Genomic DNA, 14,833 nt, shown 5'->3' with positions numbered 1-14,833 from the left:
GGAATGGAGGATTTCAATTGATTATCCCTGACAAAGTTATATGCATATATAAATATATGTACACGCACACACACACTTGCTGTGAATGTGTACTCCATTAATACTATATACATATACCACATCAGAGACTCTATACTGCATTAAATGTCAGAGTTCTATTTATTTCCTATAATATTCCCAAATAAATTGAACAATAAAGAATATAATGCCAAATAATTTATTCTTCTAAAACATATGGCAACCAATTTTTAAACGCAACTGTGATCCACGTAGTGAAGCACTGTGTATCTTCTATCAAGCATGAACTAGAAACTGAGTATCATGGCTTGTACATGTACTGATTTGTAGCGAAGGGAAGAATCAGTGTTTTATATATGGAATGCTTCACATATTCATGGTTTACAAGTGAGCTGCTTGCATGAGAAAATGAGAGACCTATTGTTTCACGCTTTATCTATATGCCAAACAATAGAATCACTGTAGTTTATACAAATATGACAGATATTAAAAGAGGAAGAATGTAGATGGGCAGACACCAAGAATTAAAAGGAAAAACTACTGAGAGGAGGTGGTTAGGTGTCAGAGTCCAATACTCGCTGACAAGGGTCTTTCAGATATGGCACACATGGACGGTGTAATGTTTTAATACCAAATTTACTTACCTGGACATAGTTGTTGTTACGCAAGATTTCTGATTCAACAGAGTGATGATAGAAATTATACTGAAAGCACTATAAAAATGTAAGTGGAACGTAGAGAAATACAATTGCAATACACGGTTCAATCACAATGTCAATGTGATTCCCATTAGCAGGGATATGCTCATTGAGGCTGAGGGGAGACGTTATCACTCCCTACAACTACCTGAAAGGAGGTTGTAGCGAGGTGGGTGTTGGTCTCTTCTCCCAAGTAATAAGCAATGGGACAAGAGAAAATGGCCTCAAGTTGCTCTAGGAGAGATTTAGACTAGGTATTTGGAAACATTTCTTCACTGAAAGTGTTATCAGCACTGGAACAGGCTGCCCAGGGAAGTGGTTGAGTCATCATCCCTGGAGGTATTTAAAAGACTTGGCTTTATTAGTGGACATGGCAGTGTTAGGTTTGCCCTTGTACTGGGTGATCTTAAAGGTCTTTTCCAACCTAAATGACACTGGGTGTTCCCAGTCACCAGGAAGGAAGATGAGGGTTGAAGCCAGTTGAAGCCCATTGCTCTCTCCAAGATGATTTTGTTACTTGCTTGGTTTGTGTATTACATGTTGGGCTGAGCCGTGTATTCACTCCCGCCATGTTGATGTGTCTGACTTAGGAAAAGACAATTATACCACCAGTTGATGCACCCAGCTGTGACACAGTCCATTTATCCACTCAAGTAACAAAAGTCTCTGAAGGGATATTACAAAAAGAAAATAGACAAATATTTTTATACCATCCAATGTACATCTATTTGCACTTAAAAATGTTATTATTTAATATGTTTAACTTCCTGTTCCTTTTAAGGTCTTTTGAAATGGCTACAGTAAGTACAAAGAGAAGTTAAACACTTGTTTCCAAACCTCATTTCCATTTTCTTTGTATAGAATATTAAAATTCGGACATATTTTATATTTAGCATTTTCTATTAAGAAGAAATTTAAGATAAAGTGAATAAGACATTGTGCTGGTTTGAGCTAGAATAGAACCAATTGTCCCTTCCGTGATTTTACCTTTCAACTAAGTGTCTTCTAAGTAACTGTGCTTTCTGAAATCAACAGCATGTTTTTCCAGGCAGTGCCTGCTTTTAGTAGCAATAGCACTTGTTTGTAGTTAATACCAAGGAATGGTATGCAGAAGGGCTCTTGCTTATACTTGCTCCTATAGCAACCAAGGTCACTGTTTAATCTTGTACTCCATGTTGAAGTGCTGTAAGGAAAAGGGTTGCAATGAAGTAAAAAGGTCACACCTGCAGGGAGAAGCAAATCAGACAGGTGACCCAAAACCGATCAACTAAATATTCCATTCTATATACGTCATACTCAGTATGAAGCTAAGGGATCACAAGGGTTAAGCCCTCTTTTTCAATGGCTGGCATCCAAGGACAATTCTGTCCCTTCTTCTGGCTTGTATCCTGATCTGTGCATTCCAGAATCCAGTTCTGGAATCTAGTTCCTGTATCAGGTTCCTGTCTGCCACTGAGTCTAGCCCTGCAGCATCAGTGGTGATGTCATTGGGGGGGTGGATATGATATTGTTTTGTATATATTTGTATATATACCATTATTTTCTTATTAATATTACTATCTTTTCTTTTACTATTATTGTTTCATTAAAGATGTTTTTGTTTTCCTTTCCAACCCAGAAGTCTCTCTCCCTTATTCTCTCTCTCTTCCCCTTCTGTGAGGGGACAAGGGTTAACAGAGCATCATTCATAAGTTGCCAACCCAGAACTAAGCCTTGACAGGGATAGTTTAAGCATTTTGAGCAAGTTGCAGTTTCTTATGACACTGATTTATACCATTTAACTTAACAAACTTCAATATGCAGCAGGCATTATTTTTGGAAGAAAAAAAAAAGAGACGCTGTTGAAAAGAAGTTTTTTAGTACAACAGATTTTGTGTTAACAGTTTCTGGGATAATAAAAACTCAGAATAGTTTGAAACCATAGATATTTTTCTGAAGAACATATAGCTCAGTTTAATCAGGCACATAAAATTAATGAAACATTATAATTTCTTCTCTAGCATTTGCTGTAACACCTAATATAAAGAATCTAAGCTGTTATCCTTCCTTGGGAAATTACAGTCATTAGCTGGGATTAAAAATATCTGATAATAGTGTAATTCATAACTTTGATATATCACTAGAATTAGATTCGATGTAGAAATTTGCATTAATACGAAGTAAAAAAAGTAAACAAATCCAAAGAAAGGTAAAATACAACTGCTGAGTTTAAGCTTTTAGTTTTAAGTGATAGCATATAAAAAATAGTTTAATGAGGAAAAAAGACTATTCAGGGGCAACCACTGAGCACTGCTGTTTTTCTGTGATTTTTTTTCTCCACAGGAAGTAATGTATTGTAAAGCAGATGCTTCCTTTTGTGCATAATGTCTGCTTGGAATTTTAAAGTAAAATTTGTACTCTGCAGTAATGATTTTTTTCCTTGCTATTTCCAAAATAACTTTTAAACACCACATTGATTGGAGAAGGAAGAATATCTGAGCTGAGTCTTCCAGTTTTAAAAGTAGAATCTTTTTTTATATGTAAGAAATAACATTTTTCAGAATTGCTGTAGAAAAATAATCTTGAAGATATGATCAAGAAAGCAAATTAACACATAAGAATCTAAAAGTATAAGGTTTGCTTCGTCAGTTCCCAAATAATTTAATGCTGGAGTTTTAGATAGACTAACAGGATACATCTTTTCCTGAAGAATCTGGATGACCTCAAACTGGGAATCTCAAAGGATTAAAACTTTGCCATTGTTACATTTCAATTCTAAAGAGAAAACTTTCAAACCATTTAATCTAAAATCATGAAATGTAATTACTTTTTTTTTCCCTAAAACTTTCTACTGAAAATTCTATTCTGGGGAAAGTGTAAGAGAAAATAAAATCAGAATTTGCTTTTTTTTTGGCTTTACATGGAAGTGAGTTACTCATATAATGGAAGTGTTAAAATAATACCACTACTCAAGGGAGTGATGGAAGTAATTTAATAATAACTTTAATATTTGCCGTCTGGGGTTAGATTTGATATTAATACGTACATGATGAAAAAGCAGGTGACCATGATGATGAGGAAACTTGTTCTTTCAAATATGAATGTTTTAAATAATCACAAGGAACAAACACAATTCATTTTATCAGTGGGAAATACTGTTGTGCAGATGGTATGGTAGGTCCCAAAGCCTAGATGTACAGCTAAGCTGGCAAGCAAGAAATTGAGAAAAAGCTGGCTTTGTAACAAAGAATACATCACTTACATTTAACCCTGCTCAGTGTTGTTGTAAACTAGATGAAGTTTGAAGACCACTACAGGTAGGAAGGGATGTGAAGTGAGGGTTAACTGGCTGCAGTAGATACAATAAAATTCCTGACAGTATTGGGTGTACATGGCAAGGTTTTGGGGGGTGGAGGGGTATGCTTCAGGGGCGACCTCTGTGAGAAGAGGCCAGGAGTTAACTGGAGAAGAACAGAGAAGTTTACCAGCCAGCTTGGCAACAGACCCAGCACTGGCCAAAGCCAACTCAATCAGCAAAGCTGGTGGTGCCTCTGTGAAAAAGTTAAGAAAGGGTAAAAATGCTGAGCAGCAGTGTGTGTGACAGGAGTAAGTAAAAAAAAGTGTGAGAAACAATCCCATAGACACCAAGGTCAGAGGAAAAGGAGGTGGAGGAGGTGTTCCAGGGACTTCAGCAGAGATTCCCTTGCAGCCCAGGGAGAGACAATGGCAAAGCATGCATTTCCCTGCAGCCTATGGAAAGGACCACGGTGGAGGAGATACCCACACTGCAGCTCATGCTGGAGCAAGACGATATGCTCTGAAAGAAGCTGCAGCCCATGGAGGACCCATGCTTGAGCCCATTTGTCTTGAAGGACTACAGCCTACAGAAATGATCCATGGCAGTGGGGAAAAGTATGAGCAGGCAGGAGCGGCAGAGAGGAGCTGTTACAAACTGACCTCAGCCCCCACATTCCTCACCCTCGTGTACTGCTTGAGGAGGGTGGGAGGCAGTAGAGGAGTTGGAAATGAAGGAGTGGAGTGTGGGAAAAACAGGGGAGAAGGTGCATTAGCTTTTATCTTTGTTCCTCATCATCCAACTCTATTTTAACTGGTAAAAAATTAGATTTTTCTCCATGTTGAGTCTGTTTTGCCTGTGATGATAATCAGTAAGTGATTTCCCAGTATTAATCTTGACCCATGAAGTTTTCCATCCTATTTTCTCCCCCTGTCCCATGAAAGAGCAGCAATGAGAGGGTGGCTGGATGGGGGTCTGGCGTCTAACCAAAATCAACTCACCATACTGATGTAAAATATGCCTAAAATCTTCTGAAAAGTGACTGATGGTTTAGGTGAGCAAAGGGAATAAAACAAGGAAAACGAGGTGGTGACTTAATACTGTCAAGGCAAAACACAATATTAAGGATCAGCAGCATAATCTCAGTAATCAGGGAGATGAGTAAGATCTGATCAAATCTATGATAACATGACTTTTGTGCATTTTCTGTAGACTTAGAGTTAATTTATCCTGTAATTCCTGACAGTAAACACTGTACCATTAAGAAGCAGGACACCTTCAACAAAAGGTGTCAGAAGACACTCTAACCCCAAGGCTGTGTCACCCTGAAAGAAAGGGCACATGATTCTTCACAGCAGTTATGCATGAAGACATCCTCAGAAGAAGTCGACAAGTGTTTTTCTCTGTTTCTGTTTCTACAGCAAAATCAGAATATCCATGATATTTTCATTGAAAAATATTGATTCATTCAACTTAAGCGTTTTTACAGGCAAGAAAACAGTATATTACTTTTTCCTATTTAAGAGGTTTTGAAAAATTTAAAACTAAAAATGTGTTGATGTACGGAAAAAAGAGAAGCAATTTTTTGTTTTTCTTGAACTAGTTATTTTCAATTGACCAGTATTTAACTAGATGTAAACTTTGCTTCTTGTGGATTATTGTAATTATTTAGAAGGGAAATATTGAAAATTACTAAGGGTAGAAGAAAAAAAAAAAAAATAAACCTAGTACAGGACTTTTCTGTAGGATAAAATATGAAACAAAAAGCATAATACAAAATTGGAGAAGAATATCAATGCAAAGAAATAAATAATAAATGCATATAGACAATAAGTGTAAAAGCCTGTCTCAGAAGCAACAATGCACATTTTTACAGGATCACATAGACTGCTGAATATGGATCAGGAAAAGTATGGATATATACACATGAGAAGAGTATGTATATATACTATATATACTATGTAAGAGTACTTTACGTACACTATAATTTATACTATGTAAGAGCATATATAATATTTCAACAACATATATGTGGTTATGTTTTTAAATTTTTTATTATTTACCTCTGCTATTCCAAATACTACTGAAAATAAGAATGCTTTCTGTCAGAGACAGACTTCCTTTTTTTATTTATTTTTTATTTCACATAACTATGAGCCAGCTCTGTAGGAAATAAGTTTAAGAAACCATTTCTATCTAAAGGAAGATCTGACTGCATGATCAGATACTGACAGCTGTGTGTTTCCTCCACATTATTTGGAGGAAATCCAAGTTTGTTCTGGAAGCTTCATCATCATGGTAGTAAAGCTCCAGCCCAGACTACTAAATTTCCTGAAGAGTCTGGCAGCATAGACGAGCCTTGAATCTCTATTAGCAATCGGTTTTCTTGATATGTTCTGAAATATAGTAGCTCTTGTGGATCTCGAGGTTAAAGGTATTGATTTCAGTTTCAGATAGTAGAATAAAAGGGATTCCTGTAAATTAAATTGTGTTTCAAAAAGAGTATATTTTATAATTGGAAATGTAATTTTTTTTTTTCATTGTGAGAAGGATAAGAAAGAACTGGGAACACAACAGGGCTCTGAATGCATCTGACTTACTTCCACTATTCAGGAGAGCATCACGCCTTGTTTCAACATTCTGAATCGAATGCTAATGTGACAAAGGGGTCACAAAGGAAAGGGAATTTTAGTTTACTTGTTCTCACGTGGCCTGAGAGACCCAAAGAGATAGACAGCATCAGTTGAATGTAAGCTTCACTCAAACACTGACAGAGTCAAGCAAACTTTTAAAAGAAGCATGTGGGTAACTTTATTACATGGCATTACAGCCTGTAGCTGTTTGGGGAAGGTTGTGGGAAGGGGAGAATGTGTCATGTTTGCCAACAAAATGGAAATACTACAAATAATCTGAAGGGTAAGGTAAGTATTTTCAAAAAACCTATCTGGAAGGAAAATGTATTCAGGAGAGCAGAGGTTGTAGAGGAAAGTGATTTGTGCCCAAAGAACAGGAGATTATTATTGAGAAGGTAGGAGGATAAAGGAAGATAAAGGTCTCTGAGAAAAAAAAAAAACAAAACACAAACATGCATACTAGAAAAAGAGCAATTAATGACATCAGGATCCCAGTGATATCCTTCCTTACTGTGTGCACTGGGATTTTAAAAGTTTCTCACACCAGATTCAGATAGGAAAAGACTGAAGGAAATCCGAATTCAAGATTAATGTGACTTGGAATTTTCTTGATGAGAAATTAGATACAGGTAATGATTAGACTGCACTTTTGTCCAAGATTTCTAGATATACCGTAACCAGTCCTGATCTGCCTGTTATATAAAACTGCTAGATTTTCCAGCTGTTTATAAATCCCTAAGATGTAAATTGCTTATGTGAAGGCAAATGATGCACTACACATCTCATATGTCTAGGACAAGATAATTCTACTGTAAAATTTCTATGCTGATGTGGTTTGAACAGTGCAGAACATTCATTACAAATCTACCCTTTCCAAGGTGTTAGTCGTACAGCACATATACACTGATAATGTTCTATGTATGACCTCTGCACATGTCTACTACTGTTTATGAATGTCATGGTTTGGTGTCCAGCAGGTTTTTGGCGTGGTTTTCATAGTGGGGGAGGGGGCTACAGAGGTAGCTCTTCTAAGAGGCTTCGAGAAGCTCCTCCAGCTCCAATTTCTGACCCGCCTCTGGGCAAGGCCAGGACAATGGCGCCTCTGCAAATAACTATTTAAGAGTGAAAGAAGCAGTTGATTGCTTCTGTTTGTTCTGTTTGTGTTCATGAGCAAAGGCGGATGGGAGAGAGACAACCCTGCAGACACCCAGGTCAGTGAGGAAGGAGAGGAGGAGGTGTGCCGGAGCAGAGGTTCCCCTGCAGCCCATGGTGGGGTGACAGCTGAGCCCCTGCAGCCCCTGGAGACCAGCGGTGGCCCAGAGGTTGGCCTGCAGCCCGCAGAGGACCCCAAGCTGGAGGAGCAGGGACCAGGCCCGAAGCAGCCGTGACTCCAAGGCAGCCCGCGCTGGAGCCGCCCATCGGTGGGAGGTTGGCAGCCCCAGGAGGGACCCGCACTGGGGCGGTTCTGGGGAGATGCAGCCCCGTGGGAAGGACTCCCGTTGGAGCAGTTGGTGGAGGGCTGTCTGCCGTGAGAGGGACCTCACGATAGGGCAGGGGAGGGCTGTGAGGGCCCCTCTCCCTGAGGAGGAAGGAGCAGCAGAGACATCTTGTGCTAGACGGACTGTAACCTCCATTCCCTGCCCCCTGCGCTGCTAGGGGGAAGAGGTAGCAGGGCTGAGCCCAGGAACATGGGAGGGGTCAGGGGGAGATGTGTGGTATTTAAGATATGATTGTATTTCTCATTTTACTTGATGGTGGTAGTTGTTTGTATTAAATCTATGTTGTTCTCCCAAGGTTGAGTCTTTCTTTTGCTCATGACCATAACTGGTGAGTGAGCCCTCCTCGTCCTTTGTCTCGACCTTCAAGCCCTTTTGGTTGTATTTTCTCCTCTCCATCCCTCAAGGGACTGGGTAGGAGTGAGTGAGACTCTTCGTGGTGCTTTTGTTGCCATCTGGATAGGCTCAAACCACGACAATTAATAACTAGGCAGACCTATTATTTCAACTGGAAATTCTAGGAAAGCACCAAAAATCATCCTTTTCATCCTCTGAAATACTGAAGTGAAGTTTCGTTCCATTTTATTTTGGACATGCAGAAATAAAAAAGCTTGGATTGATTACAGTGGGTCCATTTATATAATTAACCTGAACCTGTCATTTAAATAGTTGTATCAAATTTTAAGTGATTAAAGGAATTACTGTATTTATGGTGTTGAAGGGAGAAGACAGAGGACAGAGACAATATTTAAGTTACTTTTAAAACAGCTGCTCTCAGTTCTGACCTTTTTGTCCTGTTTTCATGGCTTATAGTCATACTGGTCTTGGTTCTGTTTCCTGACCCTAGTCACACAGTTCTGATTTGGTATTTCTTAGACTATGTTTCCTGGTCTCCGGTTATTGCTGTAAGAGAGCATAGGTCTCCACAGTCCATGTATCATACTCCCCATCTAGTTGCTTAGGAACATCATTAAGTATATCAAGGAGCCAAGGGTTTATGTTTCAGCAACCAAGTCAAACCCTAAGTGTTTTCTTTAGAGTGAGATGAACAGCCTAGACTTCGCCGACTATATTGACGTGGGACTTGATTTGGTTGCTCACACTTAGATGTCCATTACCATTGGTGATGCTCTAGGGACTCCCCAATATCCTCTAGCTGAAGGTCCAAAAAGGTACTAGTATTCTCCATGTCTTGTGTTATTTTGCTGAGCACACAGATATCTTTAATAACCTAAGATATTTTGACTTAATATGTGTATTTAGGCAACTCAATCTTGCCCTATGATAGATAGATATGTAGATAGATAGATATGTAAGTATAGACATTTATCTCATATCTAGAGGTTTAAAATCCTACAGTAGAAGTCTACAGTCTGGAGCAGAATCTTCTCTCTTTTTCTTTCTTTCTTTTTTTTTTTTTTTTTTTTTCCCTCTCTCTCCTTATTTCTCTCTTTCAATCCTTATTTATTTTCTTCTGCTCTTTCCTCTGCTCTTTCTTTTACTCTTCTGCTCTCTCGCTTCCCTCCTCATTCTTCCCCTGCTTCTTTTTTTTGTTTCTCTTTCTTTTCTTCTTTAATCTTGTTTATGAGTCATCTTTTTGCTGCAAAATTACTTGAAGTGTCGCAAGTCTTTGCATTTTGCTTATTGAATTCAGTGACAATATACTATTGTTCTGTCAGACTTCAAGCATATTCACTTGATAATGCATCCACGCACTGAAAACTGAAAGACTGTATCCTTCATTTCTAAATCATGATTGCTGCCCAGAAACATTAATCAGTCATCTTCATTTCAGATTGTACTCTTGTTTTTACAGTGTGTGCAATATTTAGTCAATAACAAGAGTAGAAACTGCCTGCAAGAGATGGGAGCAGAGAGGGAGGCCAGAAGAGCAGGGACTCACCCAGAGGCATAGTCTCATGGTACCTGACTGGGAGAGCAGGACTGAAATACGTATAGGGGACTGAGGGTCAGTTGGAAGTCTAAGGCCAAGGCAGGAAGTAAAGTCAGGGTCAGTAAGGTAAAACGCTGAAAAGAGTATGCCAAAAATATAACTCGGGCTGGGACTCTGGGCAAGGGCCTAAGCTGAAATGTCACCCTCAAGCAAACAAGACTGATGGCACATACATGAAAGACCTAGATGAGGCTTCTCACAGCTCTTACAACTTAGACATTTTCACTTAAGTATAACCCAAGGTTACACAGCTGAACCATGTCAACCACATCTTAAACACCTAAAGCTTGACTAAAGCCCAAGATTGGGCTGGAAATACAGGATTACAGAGCAGGTTTACAGAGAAGAATAGTTATAGGCAATTAGCACCTGGTGGTCCACTCAGGGCCCTGAAAGCATGAAAGCTACAATTAGAAAATTGAAGTTTATAAATTGTTAAAGAGCCTGATTAGGCTTCTGCTGCAGTTTCATCTGTTTGTTTTACACTCAAGTGCTCTTTCCATTTGTTTTTTTCTGTTAGTGTCTAACTAAAGCTCTTTTTCTACTTCTTTTCTTACTTTTTTTTTTTTTTTTTTTTTTTTTTTTTTACTGCTTGTCAAAGAACTTGAATACCAAATCACCAAAAAGTAAATGTTTCATAACTTTTGGGTTGACATGTTGCATGAGCAATCAGGATAGATTCTTATATTTAATGAATTATAAGATTTGCTGCCAGGAAAAAGTAGTCACCCATGAAATGAAGGTATTTTCAATTGCACCTGAAATAAATATACAGAGGATATATAAACTATCATTTTAATATTTTAGCAGTGCTTCCGCAGTACTTTGGTCTCTCTGCCCAGAGTACATTGGTGGTCCAGGCATCTAAGTAAAAAAGCAGGACAAACCGTTTTCATTTTGTTAGGTTTGATGGGCTGAGCAGACAGTTTCAAGAGATTATTTAAAACTGCATCCTTCATCTTTTAAACACGGCAGTGTTGCATATATAATTTTCTTTCATGGCAAAATCCTTTTCTTCAAAATTATCTGCAAGTTTATTTAAGCACCTTCTTAATTAGAATGATGACTGTTAGATTAGTTTTTAACTACACTTATATGCCTAATTTAGCTGCTTCCAATAAATGACGAGAAACAAATTTTGAACTAATTTCAAACAGTCAGGACTTCAGTATTTTCAGGCATAAGATTTGCCACATGGAATTAGAGCAGAGCTCTATCAAGCTCAGTATTATGCTTCAGGAACTGGAGGGCCAATTTACATGATTTCTTATCATAGTGAAGTAATTCATTACCTTTATCATACCTTTCTTCTTTGACTTTGTGATACCCTTTTTTAAGATGGGATGACTCTAACAGCAATCAAAATGTAGATTTATTTGATAGTGATGTTTCCTGTTTTGTTCTCTGTCCCCTTCCAACTATTTTCTAAGAGTCTTCTCTCCTAATAGCTATAGCTATTGAGTTAGGTTTGTCAGGAAAATCATGACTCCAACACCACTTTCTTGAATTGTATTAAATGACATGAAACTTAGCACTACTTACATGTAATGTGCTGTTTATCCATATGCGCTTCACCTAACATATCACAAAATTGTAAAAAGTTTTATCAGTTTTATTTACCTGCCATTAACCACAAGAGTTTTCTGAAATTCTTGTCAGTGAGTTTTGGATTTGACTCTGCTGAATAAGTTTGAAACACTTGCTACTTTCTAAAATCTTATTTTTTACCTCTTCTCTAAGTCTTCTTAGTCATACTGGTAGCACAGTCCAACACAGTTCCTTCAGACAGTCTGCTTGTGGTGTCAGGTGCATACACAGGAAGGTTGCATGAGCAGTGTTAATTCCAAAAAGTCCTTAAAAGTGTATCTATATGGTTCTATTGATTTTGTAAATAGCTTGTTTCCTGACTACCCTCAGAAAAGTCATACACCCTAATGAGTCTATCCACTCAATTTCTTTCTAGAATGTGATTTTACTAATAACATGACAAAAATATCCCTGAACTTGGCTAATACAGAGGTATGGCTCATGGGTTAAAGGCTCTACTATAAATACTATTCACTTCTTTTTATCCCAGATAACTGAAAAAAAGACCTATATCTGCCACTTCAACTCTATAAGAATCGGAATGTCTCCCAACATACAGACCACAGTTGAATGTATAACACACTTCTATTTTTCAGTGCCTATGCAAGCCACATAGTCTGATATTGACATATTCACCTTGTAGAAATTATTGAATTGTCTGATGCAAAGAGGTGTCTCTTCAGTGGTTCATATGAGGCATAAATTTTTGTAAGCATTTACATAATTTGGAACTTTTTCACAATGCATTCATTAAACGTTGGGTTAAAAAACTGGAGAGATTAAGCCCACATGATATTTCTGCTCTTACCATAAGAGTCAGAACTGCCATGAAAGATTGGGTTATTATGTCTTGATATATAGTTGATGCAGAGGTGACCTCCTTGTTAAAAGCAATTTCCTGAAATAATGAAAATGAGAAGTTGAATTTCTGCAGGATTTCGTTAGACCAGCCTTTATTATTTCACTTTTAATTTCTATGCTACTTTCTTCCTTGAACTACTAAATAATCTTATTTTTCCAATATATACTTAATCACTTCTTTGTCATAGGGTAACCAAAGGTTACTTTGAGTCTATCAACTTGCTAGAAAGTTAATTCTTTTACATGGATAACAGTCTTTGCAATTTGCTGTTACTCAACGAGTTGACAATGTACATATCAGAAAATTCAGGTCCTTTTGTAATCTGTTGAAGTTAAAGGAGGTGATTGGTGACAGCCAACATGGCTTCACTAAGGTCAAATCATGCCTGGCCACCACCAAACTGATGGCCTTCTATGATTGGGTTACCCGATGGTGGATAAGTGAGAAGTAACTGACATCAACTGTCTGGACATGTATAAGGCATTTGACACTGTCCAGCATGATGTCCTTGTCTCTAAACTGGAGAGACATGGATTTGATGGATGGACCACTCAGTGGGTGAGGAATTGGCTAGATGGTCACACTCAAAGAGTTGTGGTCAACAACTTGACATCCAAGTGGAGACCGGTGCCGTGTGGCATTCCTCAGGGGTCAGTAGTGGAACAGGTGCTGCTTAAGATCTTTGTTGGAGACATGGGCAGTGAGATTGAGTACACCCTCAGCAAGTTTGCCAACAACATCAAGCTGTGTGGTGCACTCCACATGCTGGAGGGAAGGGAGGCCATCCAGAGGGACCTTGACAGGCTTGAGAGGTGGAGCTGTGCAAACCTCATGAAGTGCAACAAGGCCAAGTGGAAGGTCTTGTACCTGGGCCGGGGCAATCACAAGAACAGATACAGGCTGAGCGATGAGTGAATTGAGAATAGTCCTGCAGAAAAGGACTTGAGGGTGCTGATAGGTGGAAAACTGAATATGAGCCATCACTGTGTGCTCACAGCCCAGAAAGCCAATTGTATCCTGGGGTGCATCAAAAGAAGTGTGGCCAGTAGGTCAAGGGACGTGATTCTTCCCCTCTACTCCACTTTCATGAGACCCCACTTGGAATACTGTGTCCAGCTCTGGGGCCCCCAACATAAGAAAGATGGACCTGTTGGAACAGGTCCAGAGGAGGACGATGAAGATGCTCAGGGGCCTGGAGCACCTCCCCTCCTATGAGGACAGGCTGAGAGAGTTGGGATTGTTCAGGCTGGAGAAGAGAAGGCTCCAGGGGGACCCTATAGTGGCCTTCCAGTACTTAAAGGTGGCCTACAGGAGAGATGGGGAGGGACTTTTTATCAGGGAGTATAGTGATAAGATGAGGGGTAACAGTTTCAAACTGAAAGAGTGTAGATTTAGATTAGATATTGGGAAGAAATTCTTTATTGTGAGGGCAGTGAGACACTGGAACAGGGTGCCCAGAGAAGTTGTCGATGCCCCCTCCCTGGAGGTGTCCAAGGCCAGGTTGGATGAGGCTTTGAGCAACCTGGTCTAGTGGGAGGTATCCCTGCCCATGGCAGGATGGTTGGAACTACATGATCTGTAAGGTCCCTTCCAACCCAAACCATTCTATAATGCTATGAAATGGTTGTTAGCTGTTGTAAAATCGTGTAGAAGGAAAATGTCTGTGCTGCTCCTATTTGCTTAGATATCCTTAACACCTGAGCACAATATTAGAGATTTTTAATTTTACTTCCATGTTCTGCAACATTATTTGGAAAATGGTTTGCTTATAACGTATGCTGCAAGGTATTTTTCATTCTGATGAAGGATTTGAACAAGTGCAAGTTACATTTTACTGAAAGTCATGTAATGCCTGCTGTGTAAATTCGTTTGTTTCCCATCACTGTCTTCAAAACTGCCTGGCCTTTACTTCCCCCCCACCCCCCCAGCACTGAATGGGATTTTCCAGCATCATGAGAATAAAGACTTATGTGCCTCTAGTACGTGAAGGACAGGTAGTAGTTGGCATTTATGACATGTAAAATGGATTGTTTCATAGCCTTCCTTTATTATCTTCCTACATTGGTTTCTGCTTTCACAGAAAAAAAACAAAACAAAACAAAACAAATCAAAACAAAACATAATTGTTTCTTTCCACAGTTAGACGTAGTTTGTGTTCTGAAAACAACACCTGTCACCAGGCTAACAGAATTTTCTTCCCTGTTGCAAAAATAAAATTTTCTGCCAGGGCACACATCTTTATTTCTTTTAACATTTTTCTTTTTTATTTTTACAATTATTTATTCAAAATCTGGACTTACCAATAACTTTA

Source organism: Leptosomus discolor, chromosome 1, assembly GCF_034619465.1.
Source record: "Leptosomus discolor isolate bLepDis1 chromosome 1, bLepDis1.hap2, whole genome shotgun sequence".
Classification (NCBI taxonomy): domain Eukaryota; kingdom Metazoa; phylum Chordata; class Aves; order Leptosomiformes; family Leptosomidae; genus Leptosomus; species Leptosomus discolor.
The sequence above is the reverse complement of the archived record's forward strand: the minus strand, read 5'-3'. Positions refer to the sequence as shown.